The following is a 22,240-nucleotide window of genomic DNA, read 5'->3' on the forward strand; positions in this document are numbered from 1 at the left end:
GTTAATTGATTAATTCCAAATAAGCAAAAAAAGGGGGGGTCCATATTTAAAGCTCTTTAAAATAAGGTAATAATCTGGAGCTGTTGTTATATTATCCACACAATGGAAACTTCAGAGCATCTAGTATGTTGTCATTGGATTCCTTTCTTTCCGCAGAAGACCAAACTAGGTCATTTCAAGCCTCAGTCACCTTCAGAGAGATTCTAGGAGGGCACGCTAAGAACCAGCAAAGGAATCACATTCCTGGATTCCTTACTTGTTGTCCAGATCTGCTACTGAATCAGATTTAGGCAAGTGTGAACTGGAGAAATGAACTAATCATTAGCACCATCCAAACAAAATGAAAGGAGCTCTTTTGTTATGTTGGCTGGATATTCAGGTTTAAAAGGAGGGAGTGAAGGAAGAAAAAGGAGAAGAAAAGTACAGCCATCAATTGCCTTCCCTTTGAATGTACTTTTCTTGCCTTTTCTGTTTCTAATTTTTTTACAACTGTGTGATGGAACTGGAATATTTGAAAGGCATAAAATTAGGATTGAAAAGATGATTTGCTGTAATCTAATGAGGATATTTCCTGACATGTTTACCAGATGCTCCTCTAACTGGGTCTTGTCTAGTTTGTCCAGAATACATTTCTTTGCTAAATTAAAAAGTGCCAGAAGTGGTACCCTGCCTATAAAATGACATCTGACTTCAGGGGTCAGAGCCAGAATAGTCAATGCAGTCCTATTTCTAGGTCTAGTAACAAGGGTTATTCATTTCATAGACTTAATTTTATGGGTTTGGCCACATCCCTAAAAGACAAACATACTATTTAGAAAGAGGAAAACTGAGTTATGGAGGATGAGAAAAGAGTAAAACCAAATAGCAAATAGGCAAGAAAGTTAATGTGAACATTCTAGCTTTCTAAGCATTCATTAATTCTTTTTTTATTCATTAAACTAATAATAGTGGTTATTTTCTATGTGTCAGTGCTCAACAGTGTCATTTATTCAATTATACTATAAATATCCATTGAGTACTTATTTTCTGCTAGCTAGTTAACCACTAGATACAACTTCTTTGCAGCCTAAAAGTTACTGAATATAATGCAAATGGGGGGATAGACATGAAAAATTAAAAATATTAAAACAAAGAAGCAATTTCCAAAAAATCATACCATCTGGAATAATTGTTCCAATGTCAAATTTGTCTATGATAAATTTTAAAATTTTCATCTGGTATATCACTAATCTTCCTTCAAACCCCAGGCACATGGGGTTCTACTTTGTTGATTTCCACATGTATCCAATTGAGAAAAAGCTTAGTTACAAAGGAAGCAATGGAAGCTTTGGGCTCCAGAGGACAGAAGGGAATATGGCTATGTAAAAAACTAAGTCCAGTGTAAACTTCCCACATGTGGCAACTAGTATTATTGTTACCCAATGCCACTATTGGGCATTTTCTTAATGGATTTCTTTAAATCTTTTTTTTATAGTTGTGACCTTCTTTAGACCAATGGTTCTTATAGGGAGGAGAGAATTTTGCCCCCCTACCCCAGGGACATTTGCCTAAGTGTAGAGACATTCTCAGTTTCACCACTTAGGAAGGAGGATGATACTGGCATCAGGTATGTAGAGACCAGAGAGGCCATTCAACATTATGCAGTGCACAGAAGTCCCCACAACATAGAATTATCCAGCCCAAGATGTCATAGTACCCAGTTTGAGAAACCCTGCTCTTGTCCATCATTTTTCCTTCTCTTGGAGCCTGGTAACCCTCAAAGACATCAGGATCTAACCTGAGACCGAGCTAGGGGTTTTATATGACAGCCTGGTGCACAGAGTTCACAAGCTTTGAAAGCTCAGTAGCTGAGACTCCCCATCTTGTAAGTTTGAGCTAGTTGCTTAACCCTTTTAAGAGTCCCTTCTTAAAAAAAAAAAAAATCTACACAACACTCACCTCATGAGGATGTGGTGAACACTGAATCAGGTTTTCTATCTATCTATCTATCTGTATATAGATAGATATATTTACGTAAAGACCTATTGAGTAAAAGTCCTCTTCTTCTTCTCAGTCCACTTACCCTACCCCCACCCCTCCCTTTCCCCTCTCACTACCCCCCATACTCAAGGCTCAGGTTCTCCCTTTAAAAATGTTTTAATTCCCTTGGTGGCAGAAATCAAGCTTGGGCTGGGAAGTGAGTCACCACTCAGCAGCTAAAGGAGCTTGTTTTTCTTTCTCTGAATGTATTTCTTAAGAATTTCAGCCTGACTCTTCAGCCGTTTGTTGGTTGAATCCTCTCTTAATGTTTAAGACACACAGAGAGTGAGCTATGGCCCTAAGACGTTTTCCAATTGTTAGGAATGAAAGTTTTTTCAATACCGAAAATAACCAGAGGGCAGAGTCCTGAAATCCGGTTACATAAGCAGATGTTGGAGGACCGAGGTTGGTTTTGAGGTTCCTTTCTCCACAAGCCAATCTCAGCTGATCCTCCCCAACCTTTGCTGGATTTACCTTAATGCTGCAGAAGTCTCCAGAGGGGCCTCTGGATGCTGCATGCTACCGGCAGCACAGGGAGACCTTTCTTGTCAAATAAGCACTGCCGGGAGTGAGGAGTGGAGGGCGGGTTTTACCGGCGGGCGGCGGGCCTGACAGGGGCTGCGGGCGCGGGCGGCACCGGCTCCGCGCCGCGCGCTCCACTCCGCGCCGCTGCCGGCCAGGCGGCCGCCAGCACTTGCACTGTGCTCCTCCGACGCCCAGCTGCCCCTCCTTGGCCTCGCTTAGGAACCCTTCCGTTTTCCTGAACCCTTATTTAGTTTTTCAAAGTCACAGAAAACACCTTTAGTCGTAACAGTCACCCACAACTCCCCTCTTAAAAAAAAAAAAAAGTCATACAAAAACAAAATAATCCAATTCCCCTTTCCTTCCAGACCTTGCGTGTTTGTCTCTCTGTCTTCTGTTCATTTTCTCCCCAACCCTTTTTCCCCCCTGTGCTCTACATCCCTTTCTCTAGTGCTCTTCGTTCCCTCTTTTTTTCTTTCTCTTTCTCCCTCCCTCTCCCGTTTCCATTCCTTCCACCGCTTCTACACCCCTCTCCCGCCCCGTCTCTCCTCCCTCTTTCGGGCTCCTGCTCTGCCCTCTCCGCCCCTCCCCGGAGCAGAGTGTCCAGCTTCTCCCGGGGCTGCCCGCCCGCCGCTCCTTGCCTGCCCACCTACTACGAGGAGCAGCTCCTCCCACCTGCCCATAAAAGCCAAGTGCATGTTACCAGCAGCCGATCAGAGCACTTTCCCGGTCCTCTCCTGTGGGAGCCCCCTGAGCCTTTCTCCTGGATCTTACGTGCTCAAGGTAAGATAAAAGATAACACTTCTGCAGGCATCTGACCTACTAGGGGTTGCTGCGAGGGTGGGAAATAAGTCTCCTCTGGTCAACACGCTTACAGTTTGGTTCGAGCTGACTCTTACGGATGCCAGATCGGCGGCTCCTTTAACTAGCAACTGGTTTGAAAACAAACTTCTGTTTGAACGGTAAAATAAAAGTTCATTTTGGGCAGAAACAGCAGCACAAATACTGCAAAAACCTTCTCTCTTTTTGAATCACTTTTCCCCCTTTGCCGACTGTTGCTGAAGCTAAAATGTATCTGTGTGGGGTGTTCTACTGACGTTTTTCACTGTAAATATTTCGTATATCAGTGGGGGCAAGGAAATCTTTGTCCCACTGTCAAAAATGTACTTTAAAAGAATACAATTAGTTTCCTAAAAATAGCACAGTCAAAACGACTGCTAACAATTTTGCGGTGTTTTCCAAACCCCCTTAAGACAGCTTCTGTGAGTCCTTTAAAAAGTATCTTTCCAGGTTTAAGTGCTTGGAAAAAATGATGTGAACGGGTGCCCTTTGCACAGGGACGGTAATCAGGTGGCTGGTAGATAGGAAAGAACAAATCCAAATTTACAAGCTGGGGCAAAGTGTGCTCTCACAAAGTTATCGTTTCAAGACTTTTCTAAAATGAGAATTGTGTTGGAACCAAGAAAGTGTATAAAAGAACTTCATGAATTTCTATACATACACCTAAACATAAAGCGTTTCAATATGTTTCACAGCAAGAGCAAAATACAGGCCAGATTATACAATTCTTCTGGGTACACCAGACGGTTGTAAAGAAAAATCAGCTCGAAGGCTTTGGAAGTTTGAACCCTGCTTGCCACCTTCTTTTCCCTCATCTAGTAAATTAAAATCGACCTGATTAGCACCCGGTTCTTAGAGCTATCCAGTGTTTAAGCTCCCATCCCATGTAAAGACTGCTATATCTTCCTATTTCTGAGGTCGAAGAAAGAGTACCGTGCACCTGTGACAGGAAACACATACTCCACGGCTACTTCTGTAGAAACCGGACACTTGGTCCATGAAGTTTGCTGTCAAAATCCGTGGGCTGTGTGGGATGAAACTCTCTCATGTGGGAGAAAAACCCTCTTCAAATATTTCCTCTGGGGAATTAATTGCACAAGACCGCTTAGAGACGGCAAACCAAAGTGGGCAGTCAGGAAACCAAACCACTATTTCAGCCCTTATGGTTCTTAAAGTAAAAGAGGAAAAGTTTCACTTCTTTTTTTCTTTTTTGGTTTGTTTATATCGTTTCACTTAAAAAGGGGAACCTCACCAAAGCTGTAAATAATCCTTCACCATTAAAGAAAGTAGAATCATCAAAAGTTTAACTGAGGGTCTTTCAATGCTTTTCTCCATATCATTTGCATATCAAAAGAAATAAAAGATATATTAAAATTCTCTTGTCATGGAGGGAATTCAGTGCTATTATTCAAATGAAAGACTTACCCGGAAAGCTTTCTGTCATGCAAAATTTCGCTTCATTGGAAAAAATTATTTCAAGGAGTGTGGTTTCCTTAAAGAAAATGATATAAAATTACTATTGGCCGATAGTATGTGACCTGAGCATATTAAAATACCTTTCATCTCAAGCCACAGTGCAGACTGCTTGCTTCATATCTGATGTAAGTGGGTAATCAACCACAACAAGAGCACAGGTATGGGACAAGGCCAAACCAAGTGTGTGGCATGTCCAAGTTAATTCTTCTTTTATGGTAGTGCCGGACTCACACCATCATCACAAGGGTGAAAATAGACTACTTCATTCACCAGATTTCCCTTGAGGGAAGTTATCTTTTCTGGGAGAAAAAAAAAGAGAGAGAGAGAGAGAGAGAGAGAAAAGTGCTCCCACGTAAAAGAGCTCCTGTTATTCCTAAATTTGGGGATGAAAACTGTTCTCCCAGAGTTTGCTTCTGCTTTTCCTGGCAGCTGATCCACTCTACCAGCTATGAACCACTTAAGAGTAACTGCCTACTCCTTGTGCCATCAAGTTCAACACCCTAAATAACTGGGTGAGATCATGGAGATCTCTCATGACCTAACTTTCCCAGGGCCCTTTACTGGACTTTTAAAATGATTCTTTCCCTATAGCTTACACATCAGGCACAATGACTCTTCTCTTAAGTTTTTAGAAAAATCAGTGTTGGGTTTTCATGTAGTTACCCCAACATCTCCCTTTGCACCGGTTGTAGAGATCTCACATGAGTCTTCTCTTTATGCCATTATGTAGCCGCTCCTGGATTGGGTTCATGACCATATCTAAGTGACGCCATCGCAGCAGCCTTGCCCGACTCCTTTAATGTTTCTCAAAAAAGTAAAAGGGAGCAGCTGCCTGTTTCACTAGAGACAAAGAGAAGATGTTCCACTGATTTCAAGGGCCTGCTACACCTAGGGAAACACACAGTTGAGATTTTCTATTATTGTCACAATTCTAAAACGATATTCTTTCTATGACCAACAAGTATATCCCACTTTTTTCCATTTGTGCTACAAAAATCAAAGAGAAGAGAATGGGGATGAGAACTGAGAGTGAAGCCGGGAGGAATCTCCCCGGGAAAGTGCCCTAGGAGAAGAGAAAGAGCAGAATCTCTGTTACAAACACAACTTCTTTTTGCCTTTACTGATGTGGGACATGAAGAGATGTGGAGGAGCAAATATTCATATATGATCTTGGCTTCGGTCTTAAATCAATAGTATTTCCACTAATACGTTAAGATCCATCTCTGCTGTGCCCTTCTCGAACAGAGGAGAGTAGTTGTTCTAAAGACCAAAACAATCTCAGGTCTGCCCCCCATTAAAACCCATAGCACTTTGCCAGTTACAATTTTAAAAACTGTATTATGAATATAAAAACCCTCAGAACATTAATGGGTGGTTCACATCAACAAACCCACCCCTAACTTTCCCAAAGGGCCCAGTGTTGGGTAATTATTTGCAAGTGAGAAGTTAGAAGCAGCAGTTCACTCCTCCTTATCTATGGTCACCCACTTTGGTATGGCAACTTGTGGAGTGATTGAGATGCGGACCCATTTCCCAACCTCTGGTCCTCCTCTGAAAACCAGGTCTTTCTTCATGCATGGCTTCCTTCTCTTCCACCAAGTCTTCATAAACATACATATGCATAATTTAAAGAAGGTACAGATCTTGAGATAGAACCCAGTCTCCTGAGAGGTGCACTGTTCTAATTATTGAGTGAAAAGAAAAACAAAAGGAGAGGAGAGGAGGAGGTTAAGGGGAGAATGAATGCTCTTCGGAATTTAGAGAATGTTTTACTTTAGCATTTTGTGAAATGGACCTCTTAATACCCAAAGCATCTAGAACTTAAAAAAAATGTTAAAAAGACCAGCTCACTAGTTGTTACAAAATGCTAAGCTTATAATGAAAAAGATCTTCCAATGACCTGACAGTCCTTAACAGCTGTTTACACCCCACAGTACTGAATGAGAGCTTTGCTAAACTTGCCTTTTCCAGAGAGGCAAGGAGTGAAGAGTGGGAAAGAAAATTAACCACATTTCAGCACCAACAGAGAAGCCACTAATCAGACATTCCACTATCGCTTTGGTAACTATGTTTGCTGTTTGAGGAAGGAGGTTCTTTATAGTCTATCCTCAAGCAAATAGATTTGCAGGAAGGGGGTTGGAGGGAGTCACACAGGGTCGGAATGTCTATAATCTGGGGGCCCTGTGGACATAAATCCACAAAGCCATTGAAATTGCATGGAATCAAACTGAAGTGACTGAAACAAAAATGTTCCTGAAAACTGATTATAGAGAGTAATCAGCTAAAATAATACTAAATTCTAACTGTTCAATGTAGCATAACAGCAAAAGCAACTCATAGCACCTCTGGCTGATGATGTACAATACTAAATACTAAAATACACCTGATGGTTCACTTTCAATCTCCTCTATGAATTTTGGGTTCGCTGCCATGGTTCTTCATAGAAAATGAAAACTTCCCTTCTCTCCTTCAGTACCAGATTTGCAGATGCATTCGTGCCCCCCCTCTGATACCCTCTTTTTTCCTTCAGGGGAAGAAATCTCTTTTCAATTATTACAGATCAAGTTTCTGGAGTACCACTTATACTTGTGGATTTTCTCATTACCAAAAGTCTCATACTTCTCTTAAACAGGATCTAAATTTTCACTCCAGCAAATAAGAAGGCTTCACACTTTTGTAAATGTAAAGCCTTCTATCTAGAAGAAAGGTAATTTAAAATTGCCATTGCCTCCAACAGGTCCCTCCGAATGACGTTTCTAAACACTTATCTAGTCCCTATTCTAATTTCTTGGGTATTACACTTAGAGAATCACAGAATATAAACGCTAGAAGGATCTTTGGAGCTAATTTTAACTAAAGTCAATTTTACAGGTGAGAAAGGTTGATATCATGCCCAAGGTCACCAAGACATGTATAGTAGAAATAGGGCTACAGTTCAGGTAGCCAAACTCTTTGAACAGTGCTCTATCTTGGATAACTATAGTGTGTTTTCCCCATATAGTACATGTCGAAGATGCCTTATAGTCTGGTTCCAATATTTATGTGACAGAACAAATGTATTATTTTGTGATGGTTTATGGCATAATCATCTTCTCCCACCCAGTAGACAATGTGATGGCAATATAATCACCTTACTCCTTCCCAGGTCTTTAATGAGAAAAAAAGGCAAGATATGCATAAAGAACAACCAGAGGAAACTCTGAAAAACAAACGGATTGACGGGTGTAAGCATGAAATATGTCATGTCAGAGGAGAGGGGTCAAGGGGCCAAGAGTGTAGAGAAAAGATAAGTGCAGCTAAGAGGGCTCATTCCATCTTAGACAGAAGAGGGAGAAACTCCATAGAGTTTTGAGGTGCTGGAGAAGAGATTTTTAATATGTCTGATCCAAGAATCTCTCCAATGTTTGGGAGATAAAATCCTATTTGGGTCAGGCTCCTTTCAGTACCATGCCAGTTGAGTACTGACTCGCATGGGTAAAAGCTTTACAAGTATTACATCTTATTAAAATTCTTCTTAACTCTTGACTGGGAAAAGAGCCTCATTTGACCTCTGACTCCGCTGACCTAGCATACTAACTCCATAGATGTCAAGTCATCAAAATGTTCTCTACTAAGATAACGATACAATTTTGGGTGATATATAAAGTTACTCCGATATAGAAAATGATGAAGGTAGAAAAGAATATTCTTGTATCGTTTCTGGAAATAATTCACCCTGAATAAGTGGACAGATGTTACCCCAGATGCTTCTTCACTTTCCTCTAAAGCCTGACAATGTTTGCATATCTTTGAAATAGTACTTGTGTTTCTGAAATTGATTTATTGTATGTTACAATTTACATAGTCTATGACTAAGCATCATCAGCATCATCGTGAAAACATTCTTTTAAGTAAGTCTCTTGAAGACTGCTTCTCTTAAGCTCTCTATTGATTTGTTTACATCACAGGATATTTAGGCATTGGCATCATTTGATGTGCTGAGATTAAAGACAATCACTTCATGTGCTACTTTTCCAACTCTAACTGAATAGGCCTGGGTGTGGGTGTCAGCTGTTGGCTTCTCCAGGAAATAAAATGTGTCCAGCCTGTTGGGGCGCTTCTCCAGTCCTCTCTGTTAGCTAGATAAAACAGCTGTTTTTCTAAAAGTCTGGGCCAGTGACCTCCATAACTCAGGCTTCATGAACCGGGGCAACTCTGGCTGGTTTATGCAGAAATTTTATGCTGCCCGGCAGCAGAGTGGGTTAAGTCACCACTGTCTTCAGTTCCACAGGAGGACAGTGAATCCTGAGAACTGGTTCAAGAGCATTCTCCTGGGGCAGCTATTACCCTGTTTGGCATGTTCCTCCAACAATCCTGCTATGTGCACTCAAAAGGGAAACCTATACTTGGTTCATAAACTCAAAGTGATGACTGTACATCATTCTAGTTCTTTAAAGATCTTTACTTACTGATAATCTAGTCTTAAAAAAAAGCGGTCATGGTGTTCATCCGTGCTGTAAATCCAAACAAGTGGCCTCTTGTTAAAAGGCAGATGCAAGGTAAGGCCAAGACCGACGTGAAAGGAGACACTAGGTTGAGCTAAGAATTTGTGGCGTAGGTGGCCAAAATCGAGGTGGGAAAAATAACAGATACAAAGAGATGTGCAACAAAAATATGCTATTGGATCCGTAACTCCTGATTTAACAACATGTCTAGATCCCCTCCTAGCTCCCAGTTTATTCCAGTCAAGTGTTCAAACGAGTGGGGAGGAAAGTCAATGACCAGTAGAGGGAGCCACGGGGCTGAATGTCTCAAAAAAACCTGACTTGTTCCCAGAGGGGGCCTTTAGATTTGAATTTTTCTGATAAAAGGCAGAACCAGGTGTCCTTTGTAACCAGTGGATAGAATGTACTATAGGAGTGTATCACATTGTTGGTTTTCTTTAAAAAAAAAACAAAAATAATTTAAGCCTCTAGGAATAAATCACCTGCGTTTCAGCAATGCCAGCAATGTCCAGGCTTGTAGAGGTTTATTTGAAAGAAAACCAAAGCAATCTTAGAAAATATTCTTTCCGAGGCCACCACCAGCCAAGACTAAATGCTCACCTCAGTAAAAAACAAACCTGGGCAGCTGGGGTAGGGAGAGGAGGACAGAGAAGCTCAGGCACTGAGAGTTCATGAGCTTACAAGGGGAATCCTGTGCCGTGACTAGACCTTCCTGTCAACAGGAGCGGGAAGGGAGCTGGGAGGAAGAAGGAGGCAGAAACAGGCCAGAGTTCTCCGAGATGGCCCCAAACCTGCACTCCTGGGTCCGGGTCTCTCCAAGGAGCAGCCAGGGCCTTGCCGAGAGCGAAGTGAATACTTTTCCGTGGAACATTTCCATTGCACAGCTGTGTTGGGGATGGCTTGTTAAGACTTGAGACACTTGCATAATTCAGAACCCTTTGGGGGATAGAGATCAATTAGGACCATAAAAGAAAAATCCCTGGCACACCAGAGAAGGGCTGCTTGCTTTGTACGACTTATGACATTCGCAGACATACAGGGCAATCCTCTTTCTATTTCTGATGTCAGTAGGGATGAACATATGAAGTCGGTATGCACGTGGCCTAAGAAGCCCCCATTCGAGAAAATCTTGTGTTTTAATCTCAAAAACACCTTGACTCTTTCTGGGGTCTTGGGAAAGTCATCAGTCATCTCTGTGCCTTAATGTATTTATCTTAAATAGAAGAACAGTTTTCAAATAACCACTCTCTTTATCATTTAGAGACACTTGAAGTCTTGCCAGTTATTCTGCAGAATGATGCTACTTAAGCATACGTTGTTACTGTTACTTATATAGTGAATGGATTATACTCACAACACCTGGTAATGGCTCATGGTATTTAAGTGGAATTGAGTCAAAATGGAATAAAATTCCAAATAAGCACATAACCTTTCAAGATGTAGTAAGAGCATTTTTGTTTCTTAAAATACAAAGGACAATTCCTTATGTCCCAAAGGGCCAGAAGAGGTCAAGGGTAAGTAGAAAAGGGAAAAGAAACAATTAAATTATGGCTTAAGAGTCTCAAAAGGTCTCTGTGTTCACTTGTCCGTAGTTTGACATTAGTTAAAAGCTAATTCCCTCCCATACAAAAAGGTTTTTGTGGTTTTAAAATCCTATTTTAACTAAAGAAAGATGATTTTTTTTGAAGATTTTATTTATTTATTTGACAGAGAGAGCACAAGCGGGGGAGCGGCAGGCAGAGGGAGAGGGAGAAGCAGGCTCCCCGCTGAGCAGACAGCCTGATGTGGGACTCGATCCCAGGACCCTGGGATCATGACCTGAGCGGAAGGCAGACGCTTAACCGACTGAGCCACCCAGGCAGCCCGAAAGATGATATTTTTAATAATGATGCTATATTATGTAAAATCTGAATGTCGCTTCTTCAACATTTTCCAAAGTGTGTTTCAAAAACAGTAGTACCTGAGATATTAATATGTGTTTATACAGAAAAAGCTTCTATGGTCAAATTATTTTAGAAATACTCCAATGAAACAATATGATCAGTTTAATTCACTGCGAGACTTCACGAAGACCTTAATATATATATTTTCTAATATATATATTGTATTAGATAATAATATATATTATATTAGCTAATTATATTTTCATTTTTCAAAAATGTTACAGTAAATAGTGTGCCCTAAACATATTTGCTGACAAATCTTCCCAACCTGAGAGCATCTCTTGGGACTGGTATTCTGTGGAACAACTTGGGAACAGTTTAGGAATCACTGTCCTACTTCATTATTTCAAGATCTACTGGGACATGATAATTTCAGGTTGCTAGTTATTATGTAATACACATTGAGTGTCAGTAGAGGTTACGTGCTATGCCAAATCATAAAGTAAGAAACAGTCCCAGTGTAATTTCCAAACCCAGGTGAAAAAGGAACAAAAGAAGATGAACATGTCTTGGTTCAATGGCTCAGTTCTTCATAATAAAAATAATAGCAGAAATGCCAGAATAAGTGTTTTAAAAATCTAGAAAGATAGATAGATGATAGGAAGGGAGGAAGGAAGACGGAAGGGAGATTGGACAGATTAAAATGATCTCTTCCTTCCCTCTTCTTTCCCATTGTCTAGAGATTGTGTATGAATAGAGAAATGACCATCAATAAGCAATAAGTTCAGTAAACAAGGAGCCTACATAATTTCACAAATTAGCTCAACAATCTCTGATCTGATAATTCTGTGTCACCTTAACCACTATGAATAACTAAGATCATTAGCCAAACTTCTTCCTTGAGCATTTACTTTCTCACCATAAATAGGGAGCTAATTCCTATAACAGGCTCACACTTACTGGTATTCTAGTATATCTTGCTATATCAGGGATTATTTGGTTTATTGACAACACTCAGACCTCCAACCCCTATCAAATTCCCTATTTCTCTTAGGGCCATACTCTGGGAATTCTCTTTCCCCTTCACAAAGATATGCCCAGAGGTCAGGACCCTAAAAGTGGCAGACCAGAGCATCCTCTCCTTTAAGAAAATAAGTAGTTCACAGGCATCGAAAGGAGCAACTCAAACTCATCATTAGTAGTTATAATAATAGACACCGTTGATTAAGTATCTAATGGGATCAGACATTGTATCATTATCTCTGTTCCTTAAATCAACCCTACAAGAGCAGGGTTTTTTATTTTTATTTATTTATTTATTAGAGGGAGAGAGCGAGAGCACAAGTGGGTCAGAGCAGAGGGAAAGGGACAAGCAGACTCCCTGCTCAGCAGAGAGCCCGATGCGGGGCTCAATCCCAGGACCCTGAGATCACGACCAGAGCCGAAGGCAGACACTTAATCAGCTGAGCCACCCAGGCATCCCCATCATCCTCAATTTAGAGATGAGAGAAACGGAGCCTCTACTTAGTCAAGCAACTTGCCGGTCACAGAGCAAGCAAGCGGCAGAGCCGGGATTCCCATCGAGGTCACACTCCACACTGCTCCCCCACACTGCCTTCCATGGTGTCTTCTAGTGTCATAAAAGGAAGAAAAACCATCAATTCCCTGTGACAATGCCTCTGACTCATAAAAAGAGAGGGAGAATTCCAGTGGCTCTGTTCCTAGATACTGCCGACTGGCTCTGGTTCTTGTTTAATACTGTGATTTTAATTTCTTTTTCTTTTCTGTATTTTTTCCTAAAAGCATGCTGTCACTTTGGAGCCAAAAAAGTAAGGGCTGTGTTACTAGAAAAACCAAAAAAAAAAAAAAAAAAAAAAAGCTATCATTTCTCCCTAGAGTAATTTGTAAGGGCTAAGGTTTCTCCATAAATTCTCCCCAAGTGATCCCAAGTTGCTTGGCATCAGTCTGGGAGAGAGAGTGACAACCTAGCATGTCATTGCTAAGGCAGTAGAAATTCCCATGATTATATGAGGAACGGACAGAACAAAGGCATTACAGCACGTTAAACGAACTTGAATCTGGCTCGACAGATCATTCTCTTTGGCGTTACGTTTATTATCATCCATAGCCAGATGATGAGAGTCAAGACAGCTTAAATGATTCCCTCAAGCCATGTGAGTCACCTAGAAAAATGTCTATATTGTCTACACCTGCTGCTTAACCGGCAGTGAGGATATATATGGAAATAAGTATACCTCGAGCCCTTCCTTTGTGTCGTGCCAAAGACAAAAGAAGAAACAAGAGCTAGTTCTTTCCATATGGTCACATTCTGCATATTTTTTTTTTTTTTTTTGCTTTTGTCCTTGATCTTCCCTCTCCGCATGTGGTATTCCCTACTTAATCTACTGAATTAATTTGTACTCCTCCAAGATTCAGATCAGGTATCTTCTGCTTTGAGAAGACATGCCTACAACCCGCCTGCCCCAGGCTACATTGTACACCTCGGCCATGCTCCCTAGCATTCTGTGCACAGCCGTGTCATGGCCATGTCCATGCTGTAATAGCACCAGCCTGTTCTACGTGCAAGACTGTGAGCTCCTGGCAGAAGGATTCAGGTCTTGTTTATCTCTGCACCCTCCATACTTAACACACAGTAGGAACCTAATAAATGTGAAAAGGAGGGCAGGAAAAAAGGGACAGGGGAATAGAATATGGTGATGGTGAGTGAGAAACCTCTAAATATGCTTTTCTTTATCCCCGTAGATTGTTCCAAGAAAACACAATTTTACCTAAGTCCATTCACAGCCATGCGTATACATACAGTGTTACTAGTGTGACACTTCTATGTCCAGTGTTAACCCCTGGAGCTAAGCATGGAGTGCAAGATGAATCCCCACTGGTCTGCTAATATTAAATATTGGCCTTTTCTACTAAATTACATAAGGAAACATTATTTGTCGGGTGGTGCCACTGTCCCAGGACTGTCAGTACCCTGCTCAGAAATATTAGTGACATTATGAAACATGGAACAAACACCTTAACTTGCCAGTCAGGCTATTATTCCTCCAAACATCCTCTTTCCTTTTCTCTACTGAATGTCCCCCATTGTTCTTTACACTTGCCAAAATAACCATAAATTCAAGGTCTTGTTAAAGTCTTCCCAAATACTGCAGGCTGCATTGATCCTTCTCTATTCTCAACTGACAAGCAGTTGCTATAAATGTCACTTACATGTTGCCTGTACACTATATTGAAAATCAGAGCTGTCTGCTAGAATATTCTATAGTGATGAAAATGTGCTCTATCTGAGCTGCCCAGTGTGATAGCCACCAACCACATACTGGCAGCTGAGCCCTTGAAATGTGGCTAATGCAACTGAGGTCTTAAATTTTTAAATTTTATTTTATTATAATCTCCTTAAATTTAAAATCAAATAACCACATGTGGATAGTGCCTACTGTATTGGACAACACAAAATATTTAAATTTTCATGTGCCATGTCTTGTATCCCTTGATGAGCATATAAACTACTGAAAAAATTGAGTAAGATGCTCTTATGTATCCCGAGTGAATGCCATGACCACACTAGTGTTCTTTAAATAGTGTTCAGTGTATTGCTTCCTTACCATGCCTACCATGCCTGCCTCTAATTGTTATATTATCTTAAAGAGGTCCTCTTCCCCACATATATAATTTTAATAAAATACTACAGATGGTATTTCTTTTTTTCTCTTTTTTCTTTTTCTTTTTTTTTTTTTTCTTGTGGCTTTAACTCACACAGAATGGCACTGTATTGTCATCTGGATCCTTTATTACTATACAAACAAAATGAGATAAAGAATGATTCGAAATGAGACTTTCAAAGAGAAAGTTCCATTATTCATTGCCATCTCTTCTCTTTTCCCTTTTGTGGGAAAAACGTGTTTCAAATACCTGCTCATAGAATTGCTTCAATTTTCAATAAGACTATTTCTACAGAGAAAGACTGTCCTGTTCAGTAAGAGATTTTTGCTTTCATCTTCCCCTGAAGCCCCATGACTTTCTGAAGGAAGGTAGTTCTTTATCAAAGATTTTCCCAGAGCATTTTTGTCTCTATTTCTAGTGAACAACCTGAGGCTCTTTGAAGAAGGCTAAGCCCTCTACCAGAAGGTCAAGGGAGGTCACATGTCTTTGGAATTTAACAATGATGTGCCCCTGGCACTTTCTGGCTTACCAACGGCCCTTCAGGAATCATCATGCCAACAGGCCAACCATGCAATAAAATCCTGTGCCTGGCAAAGCCAAGAGCAAAGTGATCAAACAGTCTGGCTGCAGATTAGATTCTAACTTATTAATAAGCCTTCAGAAAATAAACCAGAGTGAGTCTTTAACAGCAACAGTTTACAGGAGATGTTTAATGATTTCGGAGGTCGGCCACACCACATGCCTTCCTTCTGACTCAGGGAAGAGCAGGACAGGGGCAGAAGACACGCTCAAGAAGCCAGAACAATCAGCTGTACCTTTTCCATTTACAGCTAAGTTTATTTGGAGTGACTGGAAAAACTTTCAATGAAAACTTTTTTTTAAATAATAAAATAAAAGAATTTACCCAGCTATCATGAGCCAGACAACATCGAGAAATAATTATGGGTGGGTATTTTCCCCTGCCTTGTAAAGTATTTACAAATTATAGCATGAGCAAGCTCTAAAGTAAATGGTAAAGATAGCAATAATATTTAACTTGTAAATTTTTTATATTTAGCCATAAAAGAATCGCCATATGTTTAAATCACATTTGAATACATATAAATAAAATTCCCATCTGCAGACGTGAGCCAGTGGCTAAAGAAAGAATCCATGACTCCTTTTCAACACATCGAGAATACTGGAGAGGCTTAGTACCTTGTTTTTATAAAATAGAATTCATTATCACCACATCAGCAAAAGTGTTAGTATCCTAATTTGGGAACTTTTAAAAATGAAGAGAGTGATACAATAATAAACTCTATAGAGAAATTTACTGTTTATGATGTATTTTATATACATCCCTTCATTTGAATTAGAGGAAGATTTTATCTACATTTTACACATGAGACAGTGGAGGCTTAGAAAGATTAAGTAAATTTCACATAATTTAGATAGTGAATGTTGGAATTAGAATATGAACCTGGATCCTCCTACTCCTGAAGCCCTCTTCTTTCTACTAATTCAGGCTGAGCCTTAACAGTGTCACATCCAGAGCATCCTGGCAACATAAATCAGAAACTATAACAAAGGAAAGCAGAATGATGTGTAAGAGTTAGTAAACAGGATTCAGTGATTAGGAATGTGCTTTTCAAGAAAATAGAATTCAAATAAAATATTATTGACCAATAAAAGCAATTAATGTGTATTGAGGATTTACTCTGTGCCAAACAGAATGCTGAAGCTTTTTTTTTTTTTTTGCATTTTATCCTGATCACTTTCCTTATAAACAGGAAATTATGTGAGAGAGTTAAGTAACTCCCTCAAAGTCACATAGTTTTAAGTAAAGGACCCAGAATGTAGAACAAGGAGATCAGATTCCTGAGCTCTCCCCATTAACTGCTACATCATTGACATTTTATCCCCAAAGAATCATTCACAACATCCTATTACTAATCTGTAGCAAGCAGATTTTCAGTGGTGGAAGGACAAGTGACATAAGAAATGCCACTGATGATCAGCAGGAAGAGTTTTGTAGGTTGTCTTCTACACAGTTCATGATTTTAAAGGACACACAATCCAATTTTTTTTAAAGATTTATTTATTTTAGAGAGAGTGAACGTGCACCAGCAGGGGGGGAGGGGCAGAGGGAGACAGATTGAATCCTCAGTGGGGGAGGGGCAGAGGGAGAAAGATTGAACCCCCTTGAGTGCAGAGCCCCAAAGCAGGGCTCAACCCCAGGACCCTGAGATCATGACCTGAGCTGCAATCAACCAACTGAACCACACAATCCATTTTAAACCTGCCTGTCATTTTTAAAGAGTATTTTTATTTTTTTATTTTTTATTTTTTTTTAAAGATTTTATTTATTTATTTGACAGAGAGAGAGATAGCGAGAGCAGGAACACAAGCAGGGGGAGTGGGAGAGGGAGAAGCAGGCTTCCTGCCGAGCAGGGAGCCCGATGTGGGACTCGATCCCAGGACCCTGGGACCATGACCTGAGCCGAAGGCAGACGCTTAACGACTGAGCCACCCAGGCGCCCCTAAAGAGTATTTTTAAAGCCCCCTGTTCATTAATGCCAAAATATATGTCATTTATGGGAGACGAAAACAAAAGATCTTAAATCATCTATGAGAAGCCATTGTAGTGTCACAAATAAAAGTACTGAGTTGAACATAAAAAGTCTTGGGATCAAGTCCTACTTTTGCCACCTAACAATGCAGCCACCCTGGGCAAGACAGTGAGTCTCACTGAGTCTTTCTTTCCTCTTCTCCAAAATAAGTCTACCTCTCCTGACTGTAATGAATGTTAAATGAGATAATATATGAGAAAATGTCTGGTGCTTACAAGGTGCTCAGTAAAAGTCATTTGATAATAATCACTACCAATTACTGAATGCTTACATAAGTGCCAGCATAATGGCCACTTGGGTGAGTAGAAGCTTCGAGCGTTGCTTTCTACATATTGCAAATAAGGGCACTAAGGATCTTTTTGCCTTGTAGTTCATTTGATGAACGCTGGACTCCCACTCCAGGATGATGCTGTGAGCATGTAATGGTGACAGTGTGGGCTCTTTATGGGATGATTTATATCTCTGGTCTTTGGGGTTTTGGGTTGGGGGAGGATACAAGGGTTGGTTTTTGTTTTGTTTTTGTTGTTGTTTGTTTGCTTACTTGCATTAAATGGCACTGCATCCCTCTTCCGCCAGTTCCCCAAAGGAGGAAAGTCCATGATTGCACAGCCCCTTCCCAGTTCGAGGCCACCTCCCTCTTGTGGCAAAGCACATCATGTATAGACAGCTGTGGCATCATCAGGAAAAAGATGGCTGTCCTGGGTGTCTCATCTAAGGTCTTAGCTCATCCTACAGGCTTCTGGAGTTTTATGCTGCTATATCCTTCCGTACTCCCACCGAGGCTGCCAGGGTCCCAAATGCATCCTGGCCCCTGCATTTTGGTGCAGTAATATGCCTTCTTTTTTTTTTTTTTTAAGATTTTACTTATTTATTTGTCAGAGAGATAGCACAAGCAGGGGGAGTGGCAGGCAGAGGGAGAGGGAGAAGCAGGCTCCCTGCTGAGCAGGGAGCCTGATGTGGGACTCAATCCCAGGACCCCGGGATCATGATCCGAGCCAAAGGCAGTCGCCCAACCAACTGAGCCACCCAGGCGCCCAGTAATATGCCTTCTTAAGCCAAGTGCATGCTCCCTATAACATTCAATGCCAGCACATCAAAATCCTTCCTTACATGAATTTTATTTTCTTGATAAAAAATATCCTAACTTTTTTTATCCCTATGCCTTAATTATCAAGAAATCTTTCAATCCAGGCTCCTTAAAAAAAAAAAAAAAATGGTTCTAAGAAGCCCAATGTTAGAATAAGGAAAATTGCAAGCTATAGTGGAAGGCATTTTAGTTCATAAAGACAAAGGAAGAAGGACCACAAGAGTTTTAAAAGACTTTGTCCCTCAAGTTCAATTACCTTTGTTTGTTTGTCTAGGACTCCAATCTCAACCTCACTTGTTCATGCCTTCAACACATAGATAGCGGTGTATGTGCCAAGCCCTGTGCTAGACACACCTGCCCTCACGAGCTGCAGCTGAAAGGCATCGAAACCAATAGAAAGCCACTTGGAGTATAAATGCACAGAGACTGTAAGAACCCCCTTCTTCTTTATCTTCAAAAGGGAGGCCACTTTTTGTGCATTTTTCAGGCTAGTCAAGGTGTTCTGAGTCTTCTCTGGGGCCATCGTCCTCTTACAACCTGCCCATCCCAACTCAGCAAAGGTTCTCACTCAATGTCAAGGATAATAAATTCAAACCCTGACCCGCTTGCTAGGTGACAAAAAAGTGATAAGTCAGCACCTTAATAGACATATTTCAGACATTCAACATATGTATATATAAATGTACAAAACCGTAAACTTTTAACTGGTATTCTTTTAACTAAAATTATTGTGAATTTTTGATTTTGTTGCCAGAGAGATGCAATTAATACTGATGGTCCTAGAAATGACACTGAGAGATCCTGAGGTCCTGGAATAGAGTCAGGTACTTTATTTACAACAAATCCTTATTGGATTAATACTATCTGAATCATTGAGAAAAAATAAATTATCCTGAGCTGAGTCTTAGAATTAAAATATATTTAACATACATTTTCATAATCTCGAATTCTAATCTCTGAAAACTTCAACCCTACAGAACACAACTGAAGACAAAAAGGAAGTCAGACATGCTCAGTGGTTAAAAGAGAGTGGTCATTAAGGTTCATACTCATAAGCCATCACATGGACTTCTCACTTCAAAACTATTTGTTTCCACTTTACAAATCATTCTAATGAATTTGGTTCTCCAAGTCCTCAGAACAGAGCTAGCTGACTTGAGGTACCTAATTAGAATAGGGAAAGGGACTGCAACAAGTAAATGCACTTCCACAGAAGTATGGAAGCCCAGCAATAAAGGAAGAGAAAAAGAAACTATAAAGAGATAAGTGTTTTTAAAGCATAATGGCATTCATTGAGGAGACAAGTAGCCATATAGCTTTAGGAAGTTTCTTTTTTAAAAAAATATTTATTTATTTATTTGAGAGAGAGAGAGCACAAGCGTGAGTGGGGAGAGGGGCAAAGAGAGAGGGAGAGAGAATCTCAAGCTGACTCCCCACTGAGCCGGGGAGCCTGACATGGGGCTTGATCTCACAACCCTGAGATCATGAGCTGAGTCAGATGCTTAACCATCTGAGCAACCCAGGCACCCCGTCTTAGGAAGTCTCTGAGGGAATCACTGAATTACAGCTGAATATAATTATTGACATATTTAGTAGTGTCTTTTAAGAATTAAGGAAATTTCATATTTTTAAATGGATCCTATCAAAACAAACATATTTTGGTGCTCACAGATGTAAAAATATCAGCTTTGGGAAATGTTTAATTATCCAAAATGTCTCATTCTCTAAAGATTTGGGAAAGTTGAGGTTATTCTAATATATATGAGTATGTAAGCACATGCACACACTTATGCATATGAATTATATGAAGTAGAATTCATGGTAAGCTAGAAAACCTCATGTCCCTAACATGCAGTATAATGGATTATTAACTTTTTGGTTGTCAGCTTCCAATAAAAACATGATCAAAGTGGTTACCTGGAATCCAAAACCTTGAGTTCACGCTTTCTTTTCTTCTACTGCTGCCGAGACCAGGGAAATTACCTCACTGCTCAGTGACTCAATTTATCTATTTGTATAATGAGAAAAACAAAAGCTTACCTCACAAGGGTCTGGTGGACTTTGTTCCTATTTCAAAGCTTGGAAATGCTTGATATAAATCCCAATAATAGCCTGGTTTGGGGTTATTATTTTTTAAGCAAACACTGCTCAAGGAAAAGATGCAAACTAGTCTTTCCCTGCTTTTCTTTCCTTACAATCTTTATTTTCCAAAGATCACCACAAAGAAACAAAGAGCCAAACACACTGACTCATGTCTTTTTCTAATAGTGTTGTGGTCAATTTGCTCTTGCATAAAAAAGTAGTAGTGCAGCTTTGAACTCTGGGTTTTGGAAGGCCAAGAGTGGAAAAACGTCTTTAACAGCAAGAACAGCACATTCCAAATCTGTCCAGTGTTAGAAAAGTCCGCCTGGGCTTGCAGTTCCCATTGAAGCCTTTTCTGTTATCAGAACTTTCTGACAGAAGAAGGGGCTGAATTTTGCCTTTTGATGAAATGTTGAGTCAGGTATTTTTTGTCATGTCAGACCTTATTCATTCAAGCCTTAAGATGGTTTCTCAGTTTGAACTTGCTTTTAGGACAGATGGGAAAATGGTATAACTTTGTGCCTGGAAAAGCTGGCTCCATCCTTCTTCGGGAGGAAACGTTCTACATGGTTCAGAAAGCTGAAGATACACTAAGTCTCCACACAGATTTCTGATACTGAAGGTGGTTATTATATTCCATCATTGATCGGATGTCATGCTTTTTGTTTTCTTAGATGTTGCTTTCTTAAAATCTCTCACAATCTAATACAGTCATATAACTTTATAGTCCTATAACTTTGTGAAAGTACATTCACAATCTGAAATATATATGTATGTAAGTCTTGGTACATTTCTAAGTGGCTAGTGAAGTTCTTTGGCTACTAAGGTTGAGCATCTGGCTTATCCACATATCACCCAATTGAAGAATTTATCTCAGTACTAAAATCTTATCACCTAAAGTACTTGAAGGACATCTCAGGTGTCTTCACTCTTTTCTCCCTGGGAGGAAATTTCCATAAAAACACTCTCAACTTACTGTTTCCCACCACACATCTTACCTACAGACCATCCTGTCCTTTGCTCCTTCCCTCCTGTTACAGTGGAAGAGATATTCCTCCCATATTCCCTGGGTGCAACTCATCCACCCCTCCTGCCTTCTGGGGACTTCACTCCGAATCATTTGTACCACCTCTCTATTGTAGCTAGAGTGCTCTTTTTCAGCACAGCCCAGATCGTGACTCAGCTCTGTTTAAAATCTTTCAGAGATATTTCATGGCCCTCAAATTAGAGTCCGAACTCTCTCACAGGATTTACAAGTCCTCTCATGGTCTGGGCCTGCCCATCTTTCCAGATCCATTCCTTGTCATACCTCCTGCTGTCACCAACCCCACTCTACAGTCACATTTCTCTTCAAGTGCCATAACTCTTTCATCCACACTGTTCTGTCCTTCTGCCTGGAACACTCTGCCTTCTCATCATCTCCCAACTACCTGATCATTCCCAGAAGCCTTCCTTGACCCCAGGACTGGATTAGTTGGCCCTGCTGTAGGCTCTCACATTGTCCCAAAACCTCTCTATGGCATCTAACACTCTCACTGTGACTGTTTCATT

The 22,240-nt window shown here is 40.4% G+C and overlaps 1 protein-coding gene across 2 annotated transcripts in view; it reads left to right on the forward strand.

Moving 5' to 3' along the window:
• Window positions 1–3,199: 3,199 nt before the first annotated feature.
• The window catches only part of COL8A1 (collagen type VIII alpha 1 chain), a 160,980-nt gene continuing 141,939 nt past the window's right edge, over window positions 3,200–22,240 (forward strand). For both annotated transcript variants that reach the window (XM_032406406.1, XM_032406407.1), the window contains exon 1: window positions 3,200–3,324. The gene's annotated coding sequence lies outside the window, so the exon portion shown is untranslated. The remainder of the gene's footprint in view (window positions 3,325–22,240) is intronic.

Source organism: Phoca vitulina, unplaced genomic scaffold (genome assembly GCF_004348235.1).
Source record: "Phoca vitulina isolate PV1807 unplaced genomic scaffold, GSC_HSeal_1.0 scaffold8, whole genome shotgun sequence".
NCBI lineage: Eukaryota > Metazoa > Chordata > Mammalia > Carnivora > Phocidae > Phoca > Phoca vitulina.